This window comes from Oncorhynchus mykiss, chromosome 4, assembly GCF_057628025.1.
Source record: "Oncorhynchus mykiss isolate SJ-2025 chromosome 4, ASM5762802v1, whole genome shotgun sequence".
NCBI classification, from domain to species: domain Eukaryota; kingdom Metazoa; phylum Chordata; class Actinopteri; order Salmoniformes; family Salmonidae; genus Oncorhynchus; species Oncorhynchus mykiss.
The window spans coordinates 95181284-95206645 of NC_143025.1; positions in this window are offsets into that span (position 1 = coordinate 95181284).

The following is a 25362-nucleotide window of genomic DNA, read 5'->3' on the forward strand; positions in this document are numbered from 1 at the left end:
ATTAGATCTAGCTGGTATGTCTTAATATAACAGTGACAGTAGATTTAGCTTGTATGTCATAATATAGTAGAGACAGTAGATCAAGCTAGTCTGTCATAATATAATAGAAGTAGTAGATCTAGCTGGTCTGTCATGATATAATAGAAACGTTAGATCTAGCTGGTCTGTCGTAATATAATAGAGACAGTAGATCTATCTGGTCTGTCATAATATAACAGAGACAGTAGATCTAGCTGGTCTGTCATATTATAATAGACACAGTAGATCTAGCTGGTCTGTCATGATATAATAGAAACATTAGATCTAGCTGGTCTGTTTTGATTCAATAGAGACATTAGATCTAGCTGGTCTGTCATAATATAATAGAGACAGTAGATATAGCTGGTCTGTCATCATATAATAGAGACAGTAGATCTAGCATAATATAATAGAGACAGTAGCTCTTGCTGGTCTGTCATAATATAATAGAGACAGTAGATCTAGCTGGTCTGTCATAATATAACAGAGACAGTAGATCTAGCTGGTCTGTCATGTTATAATAGAGACAGTAGATCTAGCTGGTCTGTCATAATATAATAGAGACAGTAGCTCTAGCTGGTCTGTCATATTATAATAGAGACAGTAGATCTAGCTGGTCTGTCATAATGTAATAGAGACAATAGGTCTTGCTGGTCTGTCATAATATAATAGAGACAGTAGATCTAGCTGGTCTGTCATAATCTAATAGAGACAGTATCTCTAGCTGGTCTGTCATAACATAAAATAGACAGTAGATCTAGCTGGTCTGTCATAATATAACAGAGACAGTAGATCTAGCTGGTCTGTTTAATTAAAATAGACAGTAGATTGAGCTGGTCTGTCATAATATAATAGAGACAGTAGATCTAGCTGGTCTGTCATAATATAATGGAAATAGTAGATCGATCTGGTCTGTCATAATATAATGGAAACAGTAGCTCTAGCTGGTCTGTCATACTATGATAGAGACAGTATATGTAGCTGGTCTGTCATAATATAATAGAGACAGTAGATCTAGCTGGTCTGTCATAATATAATAGAGACAGTATATGTAGCTGGTCTGTCATAATATAATAGAGACAGTAGATCTAGCTGGTCTATCATAATATAATAGAGACAGTAGATCTAGCTGGTCTGTCATAATATAACAGAGACAGTAGATCTAGCTGGACTGTCTAACTAAAATAGAGACAGTAGATCGAGCTGGTCTGTCATAATATAACAGAGACAGTAGATCTAGCTGGTCTGTCATAATATAATTGAGACAGTAGATCTAGCTGGTCTGTCATGATATAAAAGAGACAGTAGATCTAGCTGGTCTGTCATAATATAAAAGAGACAGTAGATCTAGCTGGTCTGTCATAATATAATAGAGACAGTAGATCTAGCTGGTCTGTCATAATATAATAGAGACAGTAGATCTAGCTGGTCTATCATAATATAATATAGACAGTAGATCTAGCTGGTCTGTCATAATATAACAGAGACAGTAGATCTAGCTGGACTGTCTAACTAAAATAGAGACAGTAGATCGAGCTGGTCTGTCATAATATAACAGAGACAGTAGATCTAGCTGGTCTGTCATAATATAATTGAGACAGTAGATCTAGCTGGTCTGTCATACTATGATAGAGACAGTATATGTAGCTGGTCTGTCATAATATAATAGAGAGAGTAGATCTAGCTGGTCTGTCATAATATAATAGAGACAGTATATGTAGCTGGTCTGTCATAATATAATTGAGACAGTAGATCTAGCTGGTCTGTCATAATATAAAAGAGACAGTAGATCTAGCTGGTCTGTCATAATATAAAAGAGACAGTAGATCTAGCTGGTCTGTCATAATATAATAGAGACAGTAGATCTAGCTGGTCTGTCAGAATATTACAGAGACAGTAGCTCTAGCTGGTCTGTCATAATAAAATAGAGAGAGTAGATCTAGCTGGTCTGTCATAATATAACAGAGACAGTAGATCTAGCCGGTCTGTCATATTATAACAGAGACAGTAGATCTAGCTGGTCTGTCATAATATAATAGAGACAATAGGTCTTGCTGGTCTGTCATAATATAATAGAGACAGTAGATCTAGCTGGTCTGTCATAATATAACAGAGACAGTATCTCTAGCTGGTCTGTCATAACATAAAATAGACAGTAGATCTAGCTGGTCTGTCATAATATAATAGAGACAGTAGATCCAGCTGGTCTGGAATAATAGAATAGAGACAGTAGATCTAGCTGGTCTGTCATAATATAATAAAGACATAGAGACAGTAGATCCAACTGGTCTGTCATAATATAATAGAGACAGTAGATCTAGCTGGTCTGTCATAATATAATAGAGACAGTAGATCTAGCTGGTCTCTCATAATATAAAACAGACAGTAGATCTATCTGGTCTGTCATATTATAATAGAGAGAGTAGATCTAGCTGGTCTGTCATAATATAATAGAGACAGTATATGTAGCTGGTCTGTCATAATATAATAGAGACAGTAGATCTAGCTGGTCTATTAAAATAAAATAGAGACAGTAGATCTAGCTGGTCTGTCATAATATAACAGAGACAGTAGATCTAGCTGGTCTGTCTAATTAAAATAGACAGTAGATTGAGCTGGTCTGTCATAATATAATAGAGACAGTAGATCTAGCTGGTCTGTCATAATATAATGGAAATAGTAGATCGATCTGGTCTGTCATAATATAATGGAAACAGTAGCTCTAGCTGGTCTGTCATACTATGATAGAGACAGTAGATCTAGCTGGTCTGTCATAATATAACAGAGACAGTAGATCTAGCTGGTCTGTCATGTTATAATAGAGACAGTAGATCTAGCTGGTCTGTCATAATATAATAGAGACAGTAGCTCTAGCTGGTCTGTCATATTATAATAGAGACAGTAGATCTAGCTGGTCTGTCATAATGTAATAGAGACAATAGGTCTTGCTGGTCTGTCATAATATAATAGAGACAGTAGATCTAGCTGGTCTGTCATAATCTAATAGAGACAGTATCTCTAGCTGGTCTGTCATAACATAAAATAGACAGTAGATCTAGCTGGTCTGTCATAATATAACAGAGACAGTAGATCTAGCTGGTCTGTTTAATTAAAATAGACAGTAGATTGAGCTGGTCTGTCATAATATAATAGAGACAGTAGATCTAGCTGGTCTGTCATAATATAATGGAAATAGTAGATCGATCTGGTCTGTCATAATATAATGGAAACAGTAGCTCTAGCTGGTCTGTCATACTATGATAGAGACAGTATATGTAGCTGGTCTGTCATAATATAATAGAGACAGTAGATCTAGCTGGTCTGTCATAATATAATAGAGACAGTATATGTAGCTGGTCTGTCATAATATAATAGAGACAGTAGATCTAGCTGGTCTATCATAATATAATAGAGACAGTAGATCTAGCTGGTCTGTCATAATATAACAGAGACAGTAGATCTAGCTGGACTGTCTAACTAAAATAGAGACAGTAGATCGAGCTGGTCTGTCATAATATAACAGAGACAGTAGCTCTAGCTGGTCTGTCATAATATAATTGAGACAGTAGATCTAGCTGGTCTGTCATGATATAAAAGAGACAGTAGATCTAGCTGGTCTGTCATAATATAAAAGAGACAGTAGATCTAGCTGGTCTGTCATAATATAATAGAGACAGTAGATCTAGCTGGTCTGTCATAATATAATAGAGACAGTAGATCTAGCTGGTCTATCATAATATAATATAGACAGTAGATCTAGCTGGTCTGTCATAATATAACAGAGACAGTAGATCTAGCTGGACTGTCTAACTAAAATAGAGACAGTAGATCGAGCTGGTCTGTCATAATATAACAGAGACAGTAGATCTAGCTGGTCTGTCATAATATAATTGAGACAGTAGATCTAGCTGGTCTGTCATACTATGATAGAGACAGTATATGTAGCTGGTCTGTCATAATATAATAGAGAGAGTAGATCTAGCTGGTCTGTCATAATATAATAGAGACAGTATATGTAGCTGGTCTGTCATAATATAATTGAGACAGTAGATCTAGCTGGTCTGTCATAATATAAAAGAGACAGTAGATCTAGCTGGTCTGTCATAATATAAAAGAGACAGTAGATCTAGCTGGTCTGTCATAATATAATAGAGACAGTAGATCTAGCTGGTCTGTCAGAATATTACAGAGACAGTAGCTCTAGCTGGTCTGTCATAATAAAATAGAGAGAGTAGATCTAGCTGGTCTGTCATAATATAACAGAGACAGTAGATCTAGCCGGTCTGTCATATTATAACAGAGACAGTAGATCTAGCTGGTCTGTCATAATATAATAGAGACAATAGGTCTTGCTGGTCTGTCATAATATAATAGAGACAGTAGATCTAGCTGGTCTGTCATAATATAACAGAGACAGTATCTCTAGCTGGTCTGTCATAACATAAAATAGACAGTAGATCTAGCTGGTCTGTCATAATATAATAGAGACAGTAGATCCAGCTGGTCTGGAATAATAGAATAGAGACAGTAGATCTAGCTGGTCTGTCATAATATAATAAAGACATAGAGACAGTAGATCCAACTGGTCTGTCATAATATAATAGAGACAGTAGATCTAGCTGGTCTGTCATAATATAATAGAGACAGTAGATCTAGCTGGTCTCTCATAATATAAAACAGACAGTAGATCTATCTGGTCTGTCATATTATAATAGAGAGAGTAGATCTAGCTGGTCTGTCATAATATAATAGAGACAGTATATGTAGCTGGTCTGTCATAATATAATAGAGACAGTAGATCTAGCTGGTCTATTAAAATAAAATAGAGACAGTAGATCTAGCTGGTCTGTCATAATATAACAGAGACAGTAGATCTAGCTGGTCTGTCTAATTAAAATAGACAGTAGATTGAGCTGGTCTGTCATAATATAATAGAGACAGTAGATCTAGCTGGTCTGTCATAATATAATGGAAATAGTAGATCGATCTGGTCTGTCATAATATAATGGAAACAGTAGCTCTAGCTGGTCTGTCATACTATGATAGAGACAGTATATGTAGCTGGTCTGTCATAATATAATAGAGAGAGTAGATCTAGCTGGTCTGTCATAATATAATTGAGACAGTAGATCTAGCTGGTCTGTCATAATATAAAAGAGACAGTAGATCTAGCTGGTCTGTCATAATATAATAGAGACAGTAGATCTAGCTGGTCTGTCAGAATATTATAGAGACAGTAGCTCTAGCTGGTCTGTCATAATATAATAGAGAGAGTAGATCTAGCTGGTCTGTCATAATATAACAGAGACAGTAGATCTAGCCGGTCTGTCATATTATAACAGAGACAGTAGATCTAGCTGGTCTGTCATAATATAATAGAGACAATAGGTCTTGCTGGTCTGTCATAATATAATAGAGACAGTAGATCAGCTGGTCTGTCATAATATAATAGAGACAGTAGATCTAGCCCGTCTGTCATAATATAATAGAGAAGGTAGATCTAGCTGGTCTTTCATAATATAATAGAGACAGTAGATCTAGCTGGTCTGTCATAATATAAAAGAGACAGTAGATCTAGCTGGTCTGTCATAATATAATAGAGACAGTAGATCTAGCTGGTCTGTCATAATATAAAAGAGACAGTAGATCTAGCTGGTCTGTCATAATATAAAAGAGACAGTAGATCTAGCTGGTCTGTGACAATATAATAGAGACAGTAGCTCTAACTGGTCTGTCATAATATAATAGAGAGAGTAGATCTAGCTGGTCTGTCATAATATAACAGAGACAGTAGATCTAGCCGGTCTGTCATAATATAATGGAAACAGTAGATCGATCTGATCTGTCATAATATAATGGAAACAGTAGATCGATCTGGTCTGTCATAATATAATAGAGAGAGTAGATCTAGCTGGTCTGTCATAATATAATAGAGACAGTATATGTAGCTGGTCTGTCATAATATAATAGAGAGAGTAGATCTAGCTGGTCTGTCATAATATAATAGAGACAGTATATGTAGCTGGTCTGTCATAATATAATAGAGACAGTAGATCTAGCTGGTCTATTATAATAAAATAGAGACAGTAGATCGAGCTGGTCTGTCATAATATAACAGAGACAGTAAATCTAGCTGGTCTGTCATATTATAATAGAGACAGTAGATCTAGCTGGTCTGTCATAATATAATAGAGACAGTAGATCTATCTGGTCTGTCATAATATAATAGACACAGTAGATCTAGCTGGTCTGTCATGATATAATAGAAACATTATATCTAGCTGGTCTGTCATGATTCAATAGAGACATTAGATCTAGCTGGTCTGTCATAATATAATAGAGACAGTAGATCTAGCTGGTCTGTCATAATATAATAGAGACAGTAGATCTAGCATAATAGAATAGAGACAGTAGCTCTAGCTGGTCTGTCATAATATAATAGAGACAGTAGATCTAGCTGGTCTGTCATAATATAACAGAGACAGTAGATCTAGCTGGTCTGTCATATTATAATAGAGACAGTAGATCTAGCTGGTCTGTCATAATATAACAGAGACAGTAGATCTAGCTAGTCTGTCATAATATAATAGACACAGTAGATCTAGCTGGTCTGTCATAATATAATTGAGACAGTAGAACTAGCTGGTCTGTCATAATATAATAGAGACAGTAGATCTAGCTGGTCTGTCATAATATCTTAGAGACAGTAGAACTAGCTGGTCTGTCATAATATAATAGAGACAGTAGATCTAGCTGGTCTGTCATAATATCATAGAGACAGTAGATCTTGCTGGTCTGTCATATTATAATAGAGACAGTAGATCTAGCTGGTCTGTCATAATATAATAGAGACAGTGCATCTAGCTGGTCTGACATAATATAATAGAGACAGTAGATCTAGCTGGTCTGTCATAATATAATAGAGACAGTAGATCTAGCTGGTTTTTCATAATATTATAGAGACATTAGATCTAGCTGGTATGTCTTAATATAACAGTGACAGTAGATTTAGCTTGTATGTCATAATATAGTAGAGACAGTAGATCTAGCTAGTCTGTCATAATATAATAAAAGTAGTAGATCTAGCTGGTCTGTCATGATATAATAGAAACATTAGATCTAGCTGGTCTGTCGTAATATAATAGAGACAGTAGATCTATCTGGTCTGTCATAATATAACAGAGACAGTAGATCTAGCTGGTCTGTCATATTATAATAGACACAGTAGATCTAGCTGGTCTGTCATGATATAATAGAAACATTAGATCTAGCTGGTCTGTCATGATTCAATAGAGACATTAGATCTAGCTGGTCTGTCATAATATAATAGAGACAGTAGATCTAGCTGGTCTGTCATAATATAATAGAGACAGTAGATCTAGCTGGTCTGTCATAATATAATGGAAATAGTAGATCGATCTGGTCTGTCATAATATAATGGAAACAGTAGCTCTAGCTGGTCTGTCATACTATGATAGAGACAGTATATGTAGCTGGTCTGTCATAATATAATAGAGAGAGTAGATCTAGCTGGTCTGTCACAATATAATAGAGACAATATATGTAGCTGGTCTGTCATAATATAATAGAGACAGTAGATCTAGCTGGTCTATCATAATATAATAGAGACAGTAGGTCTAGCTGGTCTGTCATAATATAACAGAGACAGTAGATCTAGCTGGTCTGTCATAATATAATTGAGACAGTAGATCTAGCTGGTCTGTCATAATATAAAAGAGACAGTAGATCTAGCTGGTCTGTCATAATATAATAGAGACAGTAGATCTAGCTGGTCTGTCAGAATATTATAGAGACAGTAGCTCTAGCTGGTCTGTCATAATATAATAGAGAGAGTAGATCTAGCTGGTCTGTCATAATATAACAGAGACAGTAGATCTAGCCGGTCTGTCATATTATAACAGAGACAGTAGATCTAGCTGGTCTGTCATAATATAATAGAGACAATAGGTCTTGCTGGTCTGCCATAATATAATAGAGACAGTAGATCTAGCTGGTCTGTCATAATATAAAAGAGACAGTAGATCTAGCTGGTCTGTCATAATATAAAAGAGACAGTAGATCTAGCTGGTCTGTGATAATATAATAGAGACAGTAGCTCTAACTGGTCTGTCATAATATAATAGAGAGAGTAGATCTAGCTGGTCTGTCATAATATAACAGAGACAGTAGATCTAGCCGGTCTGTCATAATATAATGGAAACAGTAGATCGATCTGATCTGTCATAATATAATGGAAACAGTAGATCGATCTGGTCTGTCATAATATAATAGAGAGAGTAGATCTAGCTGGTCTGTCATAATATAATAGAGACAGTATATGTAGCTGGTCTGTCATAATATAATAGAGAGAGTAGATCTAGCTGGTCTGTCATAATATAATAGAGACAGTATATGTAGCTGGTCTGTCATAATATAATAGAGACAGTAGATCTAGCTGGTCTATTATAATAAAATAGAGACAGTAGATCGAGCTGGTCTGTCATAATATAACAGAGACAGTAAATCTAGCTGGTCTGTCATATTATAATAGAGACAGTAGATCTAGCTGGTCTGTCATAATATAATAGAGACAGTAGATCTATCTGGTCTGTCATAATATAATAGACACAGTAGATCTAGCTGGTCTGTCATGATATAATAGAAACATTATATCTAGCTGGTCTGTCATGATTCAATAGAGACATTAGATCTAGCTGGTCTGTCATAATATAATAGAGACAGTAGATCTAGCTGGTCTGTCATAATATAATAGAGACAGTAGATCTAGCATAATAGAATAGAGACAGTAGCTCTAGCTGGTCTGTCATAATATAATAGAGACAGTAGATCTAGCTGGTCTGTCATAATATAACAGAGACAGTAGATCTAGCTGGTCTGTCATATTATAATAGAGACAGTAGATCTAGCTGGTCTGTCATAATATAACAGAGACAGTAGATCTAGCTAGTCTGTCATAATATAATAGACACAGTAGATCTAGCTGGTCTGTCATAATATAATTGAGACAGTAGAACTAGCTGGTCTGTCATAATATAATAGAGACAGTAGATCTAGCTGGTCTGTCATAATATCTTAGAGACAGTAGAACTAGCTGGTCTGTCATAATATAATAGAGACAGTAGATCTAGCTGGTCTGTCATAATATCATAGAGACAGTAGATCTTGCTGGTCTGTCATATTATAATAGAGACAGTAGATCTAGCTGGTCTGTCATAATATAATAGAGACAGTGCATCTAGCTGGTCTGACATAATATAATAGAGACAGTAGATCTAGCTGGTCTGTCATAATATAATAGAGACAGTAGATCTAGCTGGTTTTTCATAATATTATAGAGACATTAGATCTAGCTGGTATGTCTTAATATAACAGTGACAGTAGATTTAGCTTGTATGTCATAATATAGTAGAGACAGTAGATCTAGCTAGTCTGTCATAATATAATAAAAGTAGTAGATCTAGCTGGTCTGTCATGATATAATAGAAACATTAGATCTAGCTGGTCTGTCGTAATATAATAGAGACAGTAGATCTATCTGGTCTGTCATAATATAACAGAGACAGTAGATCTAGCTGGTCTGTCATATTATAATAGACACAGTAGATCTAGCTGGTCTGTCATGATATAATAGAAACATTAGATCTAGCTGGTCTGTCATGATTCAATAGAGACATTAGATCTAGCTGGTCTGTCATAATATAATAGAGACAGTAGATCTAGCTGGTCTGTCATAATATAATAGAGACAGTAGATCTAGCATAATATAATAGAGACAGTAGCTCTTGCTGGTCTGTCATAATATAATAGAGACAGTAGATCTAGCTGGTCTGTCATAATATAACAGAGACAGTAGATCTAGCTGGTCTGTCATGTTATAATAGAGACAGTAGATCTAGCTAGTCTGTCATAATATAATAGAGACAGTAGCTCTAGCTGGTCTGTCATATTATAATAGAGACAGTAGATCTAGCTGGTCTGTCATAATGTAATAGAGACAATAGGTCTTGCTGGTCTGTCATAATATAATAGAGACAGTAGATCTAGCTGGTCTGTCATAATCTAATAGAGACAGTATCTCTAGCTGGTCTGTCATAACATAAAATAGACAGTAGATCTAGCTGGTCTGTCATAATATAACAGAGACAGTAGATCTAGCTGGTCTGTTTAATTAAAATAGACAGTAGATTGAGCTGGTCTGTCATAATATAATAGAGACAGTAGATCTAGCTGGTCTGTCATAATATAATGGAAATAGTAGATCGATCTGGTCTGTCATAATATAATGGAAACTGTAGCTCTAGCTGGTCTGTCATAATATCATAGAGACAGTATATGTAGCTGGTCTGTCATAATATAAAAGAGACAGTAGATCTAGCTGGTCTATCATAATATAATAGAGACAGTAGATCTAGCTGGTCTGTCATAATATAACAGAGACAGTAGATCTAGCTGGACTGTCTAACTAAAATAGAGACAGTAGATCTAGCTGGTCTGTCATAATATAATTGAGACAGTAGATCTAGATGGTCTGTCATAATATAAAAGAGACAGTAGATCTAGCTGGTCTGTCATAATATAATAGAGACAGTAGATCTAGCTGGTCTGTCAGAATATTATAGAGACAGTAGCTCTAGCTGGTCTGTCATAATATAATAGAGAGAGTAGATCTAGCTGGTCTGTCATAATATAACAGAGACAGTAGATCTAGCCGGTCTGTCATATTATAACAGAGACAGTAGATCTAGCTGGTCTGTCATAATATAATAGAGACAATAGGTCTTGCTGGTCTGTCATAATATAATAGAGACAGTAGATCAGCTGGTCTGTCATAATATAATAGAGACAGTAGATCTAGCCCGTCTGTCATAATATAATAGAGAAGGTAGATCTAGCTGGTCTTTCATAATATAATAGAGACAGTAGATCTAGCTGGTCTGTCATAATATAAAAGAGACAGTAGATCTAGCTGGTCTGTCATTATATAATAGAGACAGTAGATCTAGCTGGTCTGTCATAATATAAAAGAGACAGTAGATCTAGCTGGTCTGTCATAATATAAAAGAGACAGTAGATCTAGCTGGTCTGTGATAATATAATAGAGACAGTAGCTCTAACTGGTCTGTCATAATATAATAGAGAGAGTAGATCTAGCTGGTCTGTCATAATATAACAGAGACAGTAGATCTAGCCGGTCTGTCATAATATAATGGAAACAGTAGATCGATCTGATCTGTCATAATATAATGGAAACAGTAGATCGATCTGGTCTGTCATAATATAATAGAGAGAGTAGATCTAGCTGGTCTGTCATAATATAATAGAGACAGTATATGTAGCTGGTCTGTCATAATATAATAGAGAGAGTAGATCTAGCTGGTCTGTCATAATATAATAGAGACAGTATATGTAGCTGGTCTGTCATAATATAATAGAGACAGTAGATCTAGCTGGTCTATTATAATAAACTAGAGACAGTAGATCGAGCTGGTCTGTCATAATATAACAGAGACAGTAAATCAAGCTGGTCTGTCATATTATAATAGAGACAGTAGATCTAGCTGGTCTGTCATAATATAATAGAGACAGTAGATCTATCTGGTCTGTCATAATATAATAGACACAGTAGATCTAGCTGGTCTGTCATGATATAATAGAAACATTATATCTAGCTGGTCTGTCATGATTCAATAGAGACATTAGATCTAGCTGGTCTGTCATAATATAATAGAGACAGTAGATCTAGCTGGTCTGTCATAATATAATAGAGACAGTAGATCTAGCATAATAGAATAGAGACAGTAGCTCTAGCTGGTCTGTCATAATATAATAGAGACAGTAGATCTAGCTGGTCTGTCATAATATAACAGAGACAGTAGATCTAGCTGGTCTGTCATATTATAATAGAGACAGTAGATCTAGCTGGTCTGTCATAATATAACAGAGACAGTAGATCTAGCTAGTCTGTCATAATATAATAGACACAGTAGATCTAGCTGGTCTGTCATAATATAATTGAGACAGTAGAACTAGCTGGTCTGTCATAATATAATAGAGACAGTAGATCTAGCTGGTCTGTCATAATATCTTAGAGACAGTAGAACTAGCTGGTCTGTCATAATATAATAGAGACAGTAGATCTAGCTGGTCTGTCATAATATCATAGAGACAGTAGATCTTGCTGGTCTGTCATATTATAATAGAGACAGTAGATCTAGCTGGTCTGTCATAATATAATAGAGACATTAGATCTAGCTGGTATGTCTTAATATAACAGTGACAGTAGATTTAGCTTGTATGTCATAATATAGTAGAGACAGTAGATCTAGCTAGTCTGTCATAATATAATAAAAGTAGTAGATCTAGCTGGTCTGTCATGATATAATAGAAACATTAGATCTAGCTGGTCTGTCGTAATATAATAGAGACAGTAGATCTATCTGGTCTGTCATAATATAACAGAGACAGTAGATCTAGCTGGTCTGTCATATTATAATAGACACAGTAGATCTAGCTGGTCTGTCATGATATAATAGAAACATTAGATCTAGCTGGTCTGTCATGATTCAATAGAGACATTAGATCTAGCTGGTCTGTCATAATATAATAGAGACAGTAGATCTAGCTGGTCTGTCATAATATAATAGAGACAGTAGATCTAGCATAATATAATAGAGACAGTAGCTCTTGCTGGTCTGTCATAATATAATAGAGACAGTAGATCTAGCTGGTCTGTCATAATATAACAGAGACAGTAGATCTAGCTGGTCTGTCATGTTATAATAGAGACAGTAGATCTAGCTGGTCTGTCATAATATAATAGAGACAGTAGCTCTAGCTGGTCTGTCATATTATAATAGAGACAGTAGATCTAACTGGTCTGTCATAATGTAATAGAGACAATAGGTCTTGCTGGTCTGTCATAATATAATAGAGACAGTAGATCTAGCTGGTCTGTCATAATCTAATAGAGACAGTATCTCTAGCTGGTCTGTCATAACATAAAATAGACAGTAGATCTAGCTGGTCTGTCATAATATAACAGAGACAGTAGATCTAGCTGGTCTGTTTAATTAAAATAGACAGTAGATTGAGCTGGTCTGTCATAATATAATAGAGACAGTAGATCTAGCTGGTCTGTCATAATATAATGGAAATAGTAGATCGATCTGGTCTGTCATAATATAATGGAAACAGTAGCTCTAGCTGGTCTGTCATACTATGATAGAGACAGTATATGTAGCTGGTCTGTCATAATATAATAGAGACAGTAGATCTAGCTGGTCTGTCATAATATCATAGAGACAGTATATGTAGCTGGTCTGTCATAATATAAAAGAGACAGTAGATCTAGCTGGTCTGTGATAATATAACAGAGACAGTAGCTCTAACTGGTCTGTCATAATATAATAGAGAGAGTAGATCTAGCTGGTCTGTCATAATATAATGGAAACAGTAGATCGATCTGGTCTGTCATAATATAATAGAGAGAGTAGATCTAGCTGGTCTGTCATAATATAATAGATACAGTATATGTAGCTGGTCTGTCATAATATAATAGAGAGAGTAGATCTAGCTGGTCTGTCATAATATAATAGAGACAGTATATGTAGCTGGTCTGTCATAATATAATAGAGACAGTAGATCTAGCTGGTCTATTATAATAAACTAGAGACAGTAGATCGAGCTGGTCTGTCATAATATAACAGAGACAGTAAATCTAGCTGGTCTGTCATATTATAATAGAGACAGTAGATCTAGCTGGTCTGTCATAATATAATAGAGACAGTATATCTATCTGGTCTGTCATAATATAATAGACACAGTAGATCTAGCTGGTCTGTCATGATATAATAGAAACATTATATCTAGCTGGTCTGTCATGATTCAATAGAGACATTAGATCTAGCTGGTCTGTCATAATATAATAGAGACAGTAGATCTAGCTGGTCTGTCATAATATAATAGAGACAGTAGATCTAGCATAATAGAATAGAGACAGTAGCTCTAGCTGGTCTGTCATAATATAATAGAGACAGTAGATCTAGCTGGTCTGTCATAATATAACAGAGACAGTAGATCTAGCTGGACTGTCTAACTGAAATAGAGACAGTAGATCGAGCTGGTCTGTCATAATATAACAGAGACAGTAGATCTAGCTGGTCTGTCATAATATAATTGAGACAGTAGATCTAGCTGGTCTGTCATAATATAAAAGAGACAGTAGATCTAGCTGGTCTGTCATAATATAAAAGAGACAGTAGATCTAGCTGGTCTGTCATAATATAATAGAGACAGTAGATCTAGCTGGTCTGTCAGAATATTACAGAGACAGTAGCTCTAGCTGGTCTGTCATAATATAATAGAGAGAGTAGATCTAGCTGGTCTGTCATAATATAACAGAGACAGTAGATCTAGCCGGTCTGTCATATTATAACAGAGACAGTAGATCTAGCTGGTCTGTCATAATATAATAGAGACAATAGGTCTTGCTGGTCTGTCATAATATAATAGAGACAGTAGATCTAGCTGGCCTGTCATAATATAACAGAGACAGTATCTCTAGCTGGTCTGTCATAACATAAAATAGACAGTAGATCTAGCTGGTCTGTCATAATATAATAGAGACAGTAGATCCAGCTGGTCTGGAATAATAGAATAGAGACAGTAGATCTAGCTGGTCTGTCATAATATAATAAAGACATAGAGACAGTAGATCCAACTGGTCTGTCATAATATAATAGAGACAGTAGATCTAGCTGGTCTGTCATAATATAATAGAGACAGTAGATCTAGCTGGTCTGTCATAATATAAAACAGACAGTAGATCTAGCTGGTCTGTCATATTATAATAGAAAGAGTAGATCTAGCTGGTCTGTCATAATATAATAGAGACAGTATATGTAGCTGGTCTGTCATAATATAATAGAGACAGTAGATCTAGCTGGTCTATTATAATAAAATAGAGACAGTAGATCTAGCTGGTCTGTCATAATATAACAGAGACAGTAGATCTAGCTGGTCTGTCTAATTAAAATAGACAGTAGATTGAGCTGGTCTGTCATAATATAATAGAGACAGTAGATCTAGCTGGTCTGTCATAATATAATGGAAATAGTAGATCGATCTGGTCTGTCATAATATAATGGAAACAGTAGCTCTAGCTGGTCTGTCATACTATGATAGAGACAGTATATGTAGCTGGTCTGTCATAATATAATAGAGAGAGTAGATCTAGCTGGTCTGTCACAATATAATAGAGACAATATATGTAGCTGGTCTGTCATAATATAATAGAGACAGTAGATCTAGCTGGTCTATCATAATATAATAGAGACAGTAGGTCTAGCTGGTCTGTCATAATATAACAGAGACAGTAGATCTAGCTGGTCTGTCATAATATAATTGAGACAGTAGATCTAGCTGGTCTGTCATAATATAATTGAGACAGTAGATCTAGCTGGTCTGTCATAATATTACAGAGACAGTAGCTCTAGCTGGTCTGTCATAATATAATAGAGAGAGTAGATCTAGCTGGTCTGTCATAATATAACAGAGACAGTAGATCTAGCCGGTCTGTCATATTATAACAGAGACAGTAGATCTAGCTGGTCTGTCATAATATAATAGAGACAATAGGTCTTGCTGGTCTGTCATAATATAATAGAGACAGTAGATCTAGCTGGTCTGTCATAATATAACAGAGACAGTATCTCTAGCTGGTCTGTCATAACATAAAATAGACAGTAGATCTAGCTGGTCTGTCATAATATAATAGAGACAGTAGATCCAGCTGGTCTGGAATAATAGAATAGAGACAGTAGATCTAGCTGGTCTGTCATAATATAATAAAGACATAGAGACAGTAGATCCAACTGGTCTGTCATAATATAATAGAGACAGTAGATCTAGCTGGTCTGTCATAATATAATAGAGACAGTAGATCTAGCTGGTCTGTCATAATATAAAACAGACAGTAGATCTAGCTGGTCTGTCATATTATAATAGAGAGAGTAGATCTAGCTGGTCTGTCATAATATAATAGAGACAGTATATGTAGCTGGTCTGTCATAATATAATAGAGACAGTAGATCTAGCTGGTCTATTATAATAAAATAGAGACAGTAGATCTAGCTGGTCTGTCATAATATAACAGAGACAGTAGATCTAGCTGGTCTGTCTAATTAAAATAGACAGTAGATTGAGCTGGTCTGTCATAATATAATAGAGACAGTAGATCTAGCTGGTCTGTCATAATATAATGGAAATAGTAGATCGATCTGGTCTGTCATAATATAATGGAAACAGTAGCTCTAGCTGGTCTGTCATACTATGATAGAGACAGTATATGTAGCTGGTCTGTCATAATATAATAGAGAGAGTAGATCTAGCTGGTCTGTCACAATATAATAGAGACAATATATGTAGCTGGTCTGTCATAATATAATAGAGACAGTAGATCTAGCTGGTCTATCATAATATAATAGAGACAGTAGGTCTAGCTGGTCTGTCATAATATAACAGAGACAGTAGATCTAGCTGGTCTGTCATAATATAATTGAGACAGTAGATCTAGCTGGTCTGTCATAATATAAAAGAGACAGTAGATCTAGCTGGTCTGTCATAATATAATAGAGACAGTAGATCTAGCTGGTCTGTCAGAATATTATAGAGACAGTAGCTCTAGCTGGTCTGTCATAATATAATAGAGAGAGTAGATCTAGCTGGTCTGTCATAATATAACAGAGACAGTAGATCTAGCCGGTCTGTCATATTATAACAGAGACAGTAGATCTAGCTGGTCTGTCATAATATAATAGAGACAATAGGTCTTGCTGGTCTGTCATAATATAATAGAGACAGTAGATCAGCTGGTCTGTCATAATATAATAGAGACAGTAGATCTAGCCCGTCTGTCATAATATAATAGAGAAGGTAGATCTAGCTGGTCTTTCATAATATAATAGAGACAGTAGATCTAGCTGGTCTGTCATAATATAAAAGAGACAGTAGATCTAGCTGGTCTGTCATAATATAATAGAGACAGTAGATCTAGCTGGTCTGTCATAATATAAAAGAGACAGTAGATCTAGCTGGTCTGTCATAATATAAAAGAGACAGTAGATCTAGCTGGTCTGTGATAATATAATAGAGACAGTAGCTCTAGCTGGTCTGTCATAATATAATAGAGAGAGTAGATCTAGCTGGTCTGTCATAATATAACAGAGACAGTAGATCTAGCCGGTCTGTCATAATATAATGGAAACAGTAGATCGATCTGATCTGTCATAATATAATAGAGACAGTAGATCTAGCTGGTCTATTATAATAAAATAGAGACAGTAGATCGAGCTGGTCTGTCATAATATAACAGAGACAGTAGATCTAGCTGGTCTGTCATATTATAATAGAGACAGTAGATCTAGCTGGTCTGTCATAATATAATAGAGACAGTAGATCTATCTGGTCTGTCATAATATAATAGACACAGTAGATCTAGCTGGTCTGTCATGATATAATAGAAACATTATATCTAGCTGGTCTGTCATGATTCAATAGAGACATTAGATCTAGCTGGTCTATCATAATATAATAGAGACAGTAGATCTAGCATAATAGAATAGAGACAGTAGCTCTAGCTGGTCTGTCATAATATAATAGAGACAGTAGATCTAGCTGGTCTGTCATAATATAACAGAGACAGTAGATCTAGCTGGTCTGTCATATTATAATAGAGACAGTAGATCTAGCTGGTCTGTCATAATATAACAGAGACAGTAGATCTAGCTAGTCTGTCATAATATAATAGACACAGTAGATCTAGCTGGTCTGTCATAATATAATTGAGACAGTAGAACTAGCTGGTCTGTCATAATATAATAGAGACAGTAGATCTAGCTGGTCTGTCATAATATCTTAGAGACAGTAGATCTAGCTGGTCTATCATAATATAATAGAGACAGTAGATCTATCATAATATAATAGAGACAGTAGCTCTAGCTGGTCTGTCATAATATAATAGAGACAGTAGATCTAGCTGGTCTGTCATCATATAACAGAGACAGTAGATCTAGCTGGTCTGTCATATTATAATAGAGACAGTAGATCTAGCTGGTCTGTCATAATATAACAGAGACAGTAGATCTAGCTAGTCTGTCATAATATAATAGACACAGTAGATCTAGCCGGTCTGTCATAATATAATTGAGACAGTAGAACTAGCTGGTCTTTCATAATATAATAGAGACAGTAGATCTAGCTGGTCTGTCATAATATCATAGAGACAGTAGATCTAGCTGGTCTGTCATATTATAATAGAGACAGTAGATCTAGCTGGTCTGACATAATATCATAGAGACAGTAGATCTAGCTGGTCTGTCATATTATAATAGAGACAGTAGATCTAGCTGGTCTGTCATAATATAATAGAGACAGTGCATCTAGCTGGTCTGACATATTATAATAGAGACAGTAGATCTAGCTGGTCTGTCATAATATAATAGAGACAGTAGATCTAGATGGTCTATTATAATAAAATAGAGACAGTAGATCTAGCTGGTCTGTCATAATATAACAGAGACAGTAGATCTAGCTGGTCTGTCTAATTAAAATAGACAGTAGATTGAGCTGGTCTGTCATAATATAACAGAGACAGTATATCTAGCTGGTCTGTCATAATATAATAGAGACAGTAGATCTAGCTGGTCTGTCATAATATAATGGAAATAGTAGATCGATCTGGTCTGTCATAATATAATGGAAACAGTAGCTCTAGCTGGTCTGTCATAATATAATAGAGACAGTATATGTAGCTGGTCTGTCATAATATAATAGAGAGAGTAGATCTAGCTGGTCTGTCATAATATAATAGAGACAGTATATGTAGCTGGTCTGTCATAATATAATAGAGACAGTAGATCTAGCTGGTCTATCATAATATAATAGAGACAGTAGATCTAGCTGGTCTGTCATAATATAATAGAGACAGTAGATCTAGCATAATATAATAGAGACAGTAGCTCTAGCTGGTCTGTCATAATATAATAGAGACAGTAGATCTAGCTGGTCTGTCATAATATAACAGAGACAGTAGATCTAGCTGGTCTGTCATATTATAATAGAGACAGTAGATCTAGCTGGTCTGTCATAATATAACAGAGACAGTAGATCTAGCTAGTCTGTCATAATATAATAGACACAGTAGATCTAGCCGGTCTGTCATAATATAATTGAGACAGTAGAACTAGCTGGTCTTTCATAATATAATAGAGACAGTAGATCTAGCTGGTCTGTCATAATATCATAGAGACAGTAGATCTAGCTGGTCTGTCATATTATAATAGAGACAGTAGATCTAGCTGGTCTGACATAATATCATAGAGACAGTAGATCTAGCTGGTCTGTCATATTATAATAGAGACAGTAGATCTAGCTGGTCTGTCATAATATAATAGAGACAGTGCATCTAGCTGGTCTGACATATTATAATAGAGACAGTAGATCTAGCTGGTCTGTCATAATATAATAGAGACAGTAGATCTAGATGGTCTATTATAATAAAATAGAGACAGTAGATCTAGCTGGTCTGTCATAATATAACAGAGACAGTAGATCTAGCTGGTCTGTCTAATTAAAATAGACAGTAGATTGAGCTGGTCTGTCATAATATAACAGAGACAGTATATCTAGCTGGTCTGTCATAATATAATAGAGACAGTAGATCTAGCTGGTCTGTCATAATATAATGGAAATAGTAGATCGATCTGGTCTGTCATAATATAATGGAAACAGTAGCTCTAGCTGGTCTGTCATAATATAATAGAGACAGTATATGTAGCTGGTCTGTCATAATATAATAGAGAGAGTAGATCTAGCTGGTCTGTCATAATATAATAGAGACAGTATATGTAGCTGGTCTGTCATAATATAATAGAGACAGTAGATCTAGCTGGTCTATCATAATATAATAGAGACAGTAGATCTAGCTGGTCTGTCATAATATAACAGAGACAGTAGATCTAGCTGGTCTGTCATAATATAGAAGAGACAGTAGATCTAGCTGGTCTGTCATAATATAATAGAGACAGTAGATCTAGCTGGTCTGTCAGAATATTATAGAGACAGTAGCTCTAGCTGGTCTGTCATAATATAATAGAGAGAGTAGATCTAGCTGGTCTGTCATAATATAACAGAGACAGTAGATCTAGCCGGTCGGTCATATTATAACAGAGACAGTAGATCTAGCTGGTCTGTCATAATATAATAGAGACAATAGGTCTTGCTGGTCTGTCATAATATAATAGAGACAGTAGATCAGCTGGTCTGTCATAATATAATAGAGACAGTAGATCTAGCCCGTCTGTCATAATATAATAGAGAAGGTAGATCTAGCTGGTCTTTCATAATATAATAGAGACAGATCTAGCTGGTCTGTCATAATATAAAAGAGACAGTAGATCTAGCCTGTCTGTCATAATATAATAGAGACAGTAGATCTAGCTGGTCTGTCATAATATAAAAGAGACAGTAGATCTAGCTGGTCTGTCATAATATAAAAGAGACAGTAGATCTAGCTGGTCTGTCATAATATAATAGAGACAGTAGATCTAGCTGGTCTGTCATAATATAACAGAGACAGTAGATCTAGCCGGTCTGTCATAATATAATGGAAACAGTAGATCGATCTGATCTGTCATAATATAATGGAAACAGTAGATCGATCTGGTCTGTCATAATATAATAGAGAGAGTAGATCTAGCTGGTCTGTCATAATATAATAGAGACAGTATATGTAGCTGGTCTGTCATAATATAATAGAGAGAGTAGATCTAGCTGGTCTGTCATTATATAATAGAGACAGTATATGTAGCTGGTCTGTCATAATATAATAGAGACAGTAGATCTAGCTGGTCTATTATAATAAAATAGAGACAGTAGATCGAGCTGGTCTGTCATAATATAACAGAGACAGTAGATCTAGCTGGTCTGTCATATTATAATAGAGACAGTAGATCTAGCTGGTCTGTCATAATATAATAGAGACAGTAGATCTATCTGGTCTGTCATAATATAATAGACACAGTAGATCTAGCTGGTCTGTCATGATATAATAGAAACATTATATCTAGCTGGTCTGTCATGATTCAATAGAGACATTAGATCTAGCTGGTCTGTCATAATATAATAGAGACAGTAGATCTAGCTGGTCTGTCATAATATAATAGAGACAGTAGATCTAGCATAATAGAATAGAGACAGTAGCTCTAGCTGGTCTGTCATAATATAATAGAGACAGTAGATCTAGCTGGTCTGTCATAATATAACAGAGACAGTAGCTCTAGCTGGTCTGTCATATTATAATAGAGACAGTAGATCTAGCTGGTCTGTCATAATATAACAGAGACAGTAGATCTAACTAGTCTGTCATAATATAATAGACACAGTAGATCTAGCTGGTCTGTCATAATATAATTGAGACAGTAGAACTAGCTGGTCTGTCATAATATAATAGAGACAGTAGATCTAGCTGGTCTGTCATAATATCTTAGAGACAGTAGATCTAGCTGGTCTGTCATAATATAATAGAGACAGTAGATCTAGCATAATATAATAGAGACAGTAGCTCTAGCTGGTCTGTCATAATATAATAGAGACAGTAGATCTGGCTGGTCTGTCATAATATAACAGAGACAGTAGATCTAGCTGGTCTGTCATATTATAATAGAGACAGTAGATCTAGCTGGTCTGTCATAATATAACAGAGACAGTAGATCTAGCTAGTCTGTCATAATATAATAGACACAGTAGATCTAGCTGGTCTGTCATAATATAATTGAGACAGTAGAACTAGCTGGTCTTTCATAATATAATAGAGACAGTAGATCTAGCTGGTCTGTCATAATATCGTAGAGATAGTAGATCTAGCTGGTCTGTCATATTATAATAGAGACAGTAGATCTAGCTGGTCTGACATAATATCATAGAGACAGTAGATCTAGCTGGTTTGTCATATTATAATAGAGACAGTAGATCTAGCTGGTCTGACATGTTATAATAGAGACAGTAGATCTAGCTGGTCTGTCATAATATAACAGAGACAGTAGATCTAGCTGGTCTGTCTAATTAAAATAGACAGTAGATTGAGCTGGTCTGTCATAATATAACAGAGACAGTATATCTAGCTGGTCTGTCATAATATAATAGAGACAGTAGATCTAGCTGGTCTGTCATAATATAATGGAAATAGTAGATCGATCTGGTCTGTCATAATATAATGGAAACAGTAGCTCTAGCTGGTCTGTCATAATATAATAGAGACAGTATATGTAGCTGGTCTGTCATAATATAATAGAGAGAGTAGATCTAGCTGGTCTGTCATAATATAATAGAGACAGTATATGTAGCTGGTCTGTCATAATATAATAGAGACAGTAGATCTAGCTGGTCTATCATAATATAATAGAGACAGTAGATCTAGCTGGTCTGTCATAATATAACAGAGACAGTAGATCTAGCTGGACTGTCTAACTAAAATAGAGACAGTAGATCGAGCTGGTCTGTCATAATATAACAGAGACAGTAGATCTAGCTGGTCTGTCATAATATAATTGAGACAGTAGATCTAGCTGGTCTGTCATAATATAGAAGAGACAGTAGATCTAGCTGGTCTGTCATAATATAATAGAGACAGTAGATCTAGCTGGTCTGTCAGAATATTATAGAGACAGTAGCTCTAGCTGGTCTGTCATAATATAATAGAGAGAGTAGATCTAGCTGGTCTGTCATAATATAACAGAGACAGTAGATCTAGCCGGTCGGTCATATTATAACAGAGACAGTAGATCTAGCTGGTCTGTCATAATATAATAGAGACAATAGGTCTTGCTGGTCTGTCATAATATAATAGAGACAGTAGATCAGCTGGTCTGTCATAATATAATAGAGACAGTAGATCTAGCCCGTCTGTCATAATATAATAGAGAAGGTAGATCTAGCTGGTCTTTCATAATATAATAGAGACAGATCTAGCTGGTCTGTCATAATATAAAAGAGACAGTAGATCTAGCCTGTCTGTCATAATATAATAGAGACAGTAGATCTAGCTGGTCTGTCATAATATAAAAGAGACAGTAGATCTAGCTGGTCTGTCATAATATAAAAGAGACAGTAGATCTAGCTGGTCTGTCATAATATAATAGAGACAGTAGATCTAGCTGGTCTGTCATAATATAACAGAGACAGTAGATCTAGCCGGTCTGTCATAATATAATGGAAACAGTAGATCGATCTGATCTGTCATAATATAATGGAAACAGTAGATCGATCTGGTCTGTCATAATATAATAGAGAGAGTAGATCTAGCTGGTCTGTCATAATATAATAGAGACAGTATATGTAGCTGGTCTGTCATAATATAATAGAGAGAGTAGATCTAGCTGGTCTGTCATAATATAATAGAGACAGTATATGTAGCTGGTCTGTCATAATATAATAGAGACAGTAGATCTAGCTGGTCTATTATAATAAAATAGAGACAGTAGATCGAGCTGGTCTGTCATAATATAACAGAGACAGTAGATCTAGCTGGTCTGTCATATTATAATAGAGACAGTAGATCTAGCTGGTCTGTCATAATATAATAGAGACAGTAGATCTATCTGGTCTGTCATAATATAATAGACACAGTAGATCTAGCTGGTCTGTCATGATATAATAGAAACATTATATCTAGCTGGTCTGTCATGATTCAATAGAGACATTAGATCTAGCTGGTCTGTCATAATATAATAGAGACAGTAGATCTAGCTGGTCTGTCATAATATAATAGAGACAGTAGATCTAGCATAATAGAATAGAGACAGTAGCTCTAGCTGGTCTGTCATAATATAATAGAGACAGTAGATCTAGCTGGTCTGTCATAATATAACAGAGACAGTAGCTCTAGCTGGTCTGTCATATTATAATAGAGACAGTAGATCTAGCTGGTCTGTCATAATATAACAGAGACAGTAGATCTAGCTAGTCTGTCATAATATAATAGACACAGTAGATCTAGCTGGTCTGTCATAATATAATTGAGACAGTAGAACTAGCTGGTCTGTCATAATATAATAGAGACAGTAGATCTAGCTGGTCTGTCATAATATCTTAGAGACAGTAGATCTAGCTGGTCTGTCATAATATAATAGAGACAGTAGATCTAGCATAATATAATAGAGACAGTAGCTCTAGCTGGTCTGTCATAATATAATAGAGACAGTAGATCTAGCTGGTCTGTCATAATATAACAGAGACAGTAGATCTAGCTGGTCTGTCATATTATAATAGAGACAGTAGATCTAGCTGGTCTGTCATAATATAACAGAGACAGTAGATCTAGCTAGTCTGTCATAATATAATAGACACAGTAGATCTAGCTGGTCTGTCATAATATAATTGAGACAGTAGAACTAGCTGGTCTTTCATAATATAATAGAGACAGTAGATCTAGCTGGTCTGTCATAATATCGTAGAGATAGTAGATCTAGCTGGTCTGTCATATTATAATAGAGACAGTAGATCTAGCTGGTCTGACATAATATCATAGAGACAGTAGATCTAGCTGGTTTGTCATATTATAATAGAGACAGTAGATCTAGCTGGTCTGACATGTTATAATAGAGACAGTAGATCTAGCTGGTCTGTCATAATATAATAGAGACAGTAGATTTAGATGGTCTATTATAATAAAATTGAGACAGTAGATCTAGCTGGTCTGTCATAATATAACAGAGACAGTAGATCTAGCTGGTCTGTCATATTATAATAGAGACAGTAGATCTAGCTGGTCTGTCATAATATAATAGAGACAGTGCATCTAGCTGGTCTGACATATTATAATAGAGACAGTAGATCTAGCTGGTCTGTCATAATATAATAGAGACAGTAGATCTAGATGGTCTATTATAATAAAATAGAGACAGTAGATTGAGCTGGTCTGTCATAATATAACAGAGACAGTATATCTAGCTGGTCTGTCATAATATAATAGAGACAGTAGGTCTAGCTGGTCTGTCATAATATAATGGAAATAGTAGATCGATCTGGTCTGTCATAATATAATGGAAACAGTAGCTCTAGCTGGTCTGTCATAATATAATAGAGACAGTATATGTAGCTGGTCTGTCATAATATAATAGAGAGAGTAGATCTAGCTGGTCTGTCATAATATAATAGAGACAGTATATGTAGCTGGTCTGTCATAATATAATAGAGACAGTAGATCTAGCTGGTCTATCATAATATAATAGAGACAGTAGATCTAGCTGGTCTGTCATAATATAACAG